The sequence below is a fragment of the Schistocerca cancellata genome, chromosome 2 (assembly GCF_023864275.1).
Source record: "Schistocerca cancellata isolate TAMUIC-IGC-003103 chromosome 2, iqSchCanc2.1, whole genome shotgun sequence".
In the NCBI taxonomy this organism is placed as follows: domain Eukaryota; kingdom Metazoa; phylum Arthropoda; class Insecta; order Orthoptera; family Acrididae; genus Schistocerca; species Schistocerca cancellata.
Window position 1 is genome coordinate 843,672,512 of NC_064627.1, and position 3,860 is coordinate 843,676,371.

Genomic DNA, 3,860 nt, shown 5'->3' on the forward strand with positions numbered 1-3,860 from the left:
AGTGACTGAATTATTATGAAATTATTAATTTACAAAATGATAAGAAACATAGCATATATGAAACAAATATAAATTAAAGGAGAAGACTTTTAACCATTAGCCCGTGACAAGTTGCTACATGAGAGAATCAAGTAGACTGGATTGAATTAAAATATGACATACATATACTACTCTTCACTTACTAAACATTTACATACATCTTTATGCTACACTATATTTAATTTATAACAAAGTTAAAGTAAGAAAAGCAGACTGCTTGAATGCCCTCAAAATGTCACATTCAATCAGTAAATAAACTCAAACGGGGAAGAAGGATTTTGGCCAGATGCTGAAATATTTCTGACATTCTTTTTCATTGTAAAATTCTATGTACCGACTTGACAGAAAATCCTAGGAAGTTCTGGTCTTACGTTAAATCAGTAAGTGGTTCGAAACAGCATATCCAGACACTCGGGGATGATGATGGCATTGAAACAGAGGATGACATGTGTGAAGCTGAAATACTAAACCCCTTTTTTCAAAGCTGTTTCACAGAGGAAGACCTGCACTGCAACTCATTCTCTAAATCCTCGCACAAACGAAAAAATGGCTGGCATTGAAATAAGTGTCCAAGGAATAGAAAAGCAACTGGAATCACTCAACAGAGGAAAGTCCACTGGACCTGATGGGATACCAATTCGATTCTACACAGAGCACGCGAAAGAGCTTGCCCCCCTTCTAATAGCCATGTACCACAAGTCTCTAGAGGAACAGAACGTTCCAAATGATTGGAAAAGAGCACAGGTAGTCCCAGTCTTCAAGAAGGGTCGTCGAGCAGAAGCGCAAAACTATAGACCTATATCTCTGACGTCGATCTGTTGTAGAATTTTAGAACATGTTTTTTGCTTGTGTATCATGTCATTTCTGGAAACCCAGAATCTACTCTGTAGGAATCAACATGGATTCTGGAAACAGCGATCGTGTGGGACCCAACTCGCTTTATTTGTTCATGAGACCCAGAAAATATTAGATACAGGCTCCCAGGTAGATACTATTTTCCTTGACTTCCGGAAGGCGTTTGATACAGTTCCGCACTGTCGCCTGATAAACAAAGTAAGAGCCTATGGAATATCAGACCAGCTGTGGGGCTGGAGTCAAGAGTTTTTAGCAAACCGAACACAGCACGTTGTTCTCAATGGAGAAACGTCTACAGATGTTAAGGTAACCTCTGGCGTGCCACAGGGGAGTGTTATGGGACCATTGCTTTTCATAATATTTATAAATGACCTAGATAGTGTCAGAAGTTCCATGCGGCTTTTCGCGGATGATGCTGTAGTATACAGAGAAGTTGCAGCATTAGATAGAAAATTGCAGCGAAATGCAGGAAGATCTGCAGCGGATAGGCACTTGGCGTAGGGAGTGGCAACGGACCCTTAACATAGACAAATGTAATGTATTGCGAATACATAGAAAGAAGATCCTTCATTGTATGATTATAAGATAGTGGAACAAACACTGGTGGCAGTTACTTCTGTAAAATATCTGGGAGTATGCGTGTGGAACAATTTGAAGTGGAATGATCATATAAAATTAATTGTTGGTAAGGCGGGTACCAGGTTGAGATTCATTGGGAGAGTCCTTAGAAAATTTAGTCCATCAACAAAGGAGGTGGCCTACAAAACACTTGTTCGATCTATACTTGAGTATTGCTCATCAGTGTGGGAACCGTACCAGGTCGGGTTGACGGAGGAGATAGAGAAGATCCAAAGAAGAGTGGCGCGTTTCATCACAGGGTTATTTGGTAAGCGTGATAGCGTTACAGAGATGTTTAGCAAACTCAAGTGACAGACTCTGCAAGAAAGGCGCTCTGCATCGTGGTGCAGCTTGCTGTCCAGGTTTCTAGAGGGTGCGTTTCTGGATGAGGTAACGAATATATTGCTTCCCCCTACTTATACTTCCTGAGGAGATCACGAATGTAAAATTAGAGAGATTCGAGCACGCACGGAGGCTTTCCAGCAGTCGTTCTTCCCGCGAACCATATGCGACTGGAAGAGGAAAGGGAGGTAATGACAGTGGCAAGTAAAGTGCCCTCCGCCACACACCGTTGGGTGGCTTGCGGAGTATAAATGTAGATGTAGATGTTCCTGTCTGCAACTCAACGCCTTTTCTGTGTAATGAGTAGTAATTGATCATTTCTATATTTTTTTAAATTCTGTCACTATAAATATATAGGGATTTTGTACATGCAGGTAAGCTTTCTGTGTACCAGTGTGCACAACCTTTGATAACTCTGAATTAAAGCAGCCACAGAACAAAGTAAAGCACAAAACCTGAATGTGCTGAGTCGCATAGTCTAGACTGTGAAAGAATAATATCAGAAAGTCTGTATATACTCCTGGTATCATTAAAAATACAGCAGTTATCAGTCTGTAGAGTAATCTGAAGTCAATATCCATAAGAGAGCAGCCAGATTCCATAAACATGTCATGAGAAGGATGTAAGCTGCCTTCACTCACAAAATTTTCTGCCCACAGTATCCCCTGCAGATGATAGGATGAACCTCTTTGGCTTGATCACATCGATAACTGTCTGTAGCACAGCCATTGTTGCTATGTGGACAAGATACAAGATTTTATCACATGTTTAGTAAATGTATAAATAGCTGACTCACTAGAGTGGCTCTTTTGAAATCCAATCTATGGTTGACTAAGTTTCTGATTACTGTACAGATTGATGACATCCCTGGAGTACATTAGCTCCTCAAATGTTTTAGAAAATTATGTGAGGAGTGTCCATAAATAGTAGTTATTGACATTTGTGGAGTCACTCTCTTTATGGAGAGGCATAACAACAGATGTATGTAGAGGTAGATATTTTAACCTGTATGGGAATACACCCTGATTTAATGATGCATTACAGCAGTGACTAAGAACGTTATGTGTTATAGTGCTTCAGCTTTTTAGTGTCTTAATGGAGATATGATCCACATCATACGAACTTTTAGTTTTTAAAGCCAAGATGATCTTCCTTATTTATGATGGAGATTAACTTTTATTTCACTCTATATTGTTTCTTTGGTGTTATATTTTCTAAACTATTTTCCCCTTACTTTTGAAAATCAGTTATTAAAAATATCTGTTACATGTGAACTGTCTTTTAGAATGCCCCTCGCAGCAGTATTTTGCAGTTATTTGATTTTACTGTCTGATCGTCAGGTTTAGACAAGATGTGCATACTCCTGGAGTTTAACAACTTTCTTTAATATGTTTCAGTACTATTTATAATTTAAAAGAATTTCTGGATCATTACTTGTTCGGGCTATTTTGTAGATTGTGAAGAAACTCTGATGCCTGTAATGATCCAATTTTCTTTTATGACTCCCTTCTATTAAATGCAATTATCTTAGGAAAACTGCTTTAATAATTGAATAGAAACTCATTAAGAAATTTGTTGAATTTAAAACTAGCATTAAGTGCACTGTACAGTTTTCTTTGAGAGTTTCTGTACCATACATGGAGCAAAATAATGTGACTAACTGTGCATCATGATCTGCCAGTCCCTTTACTGCAGGATAGACATTTGCTCTTTAACTTTTGTTTGCTGTATGAACACATTTTCTATAAAGGTACTATTATCCTGAGTCTCTTGAGTAGGAAAATTTGTGACTGATACTAAATTGTGAGTAGCTAAGAGAACCTCTAGATTACATTTTTTCTGTCAGATGCCATCAAAATTAAATGTACAATTTTGGATGTATTGATGCTTTTTCTGTGTGTTTGTGTCCACCAGAGAATGGTGTTAGAAAGCTATAATTCAACAATAACATTTATTTCATATACAGCAAGCATTCCCTTTATCATGTAGATGTATCTTTAAATTTG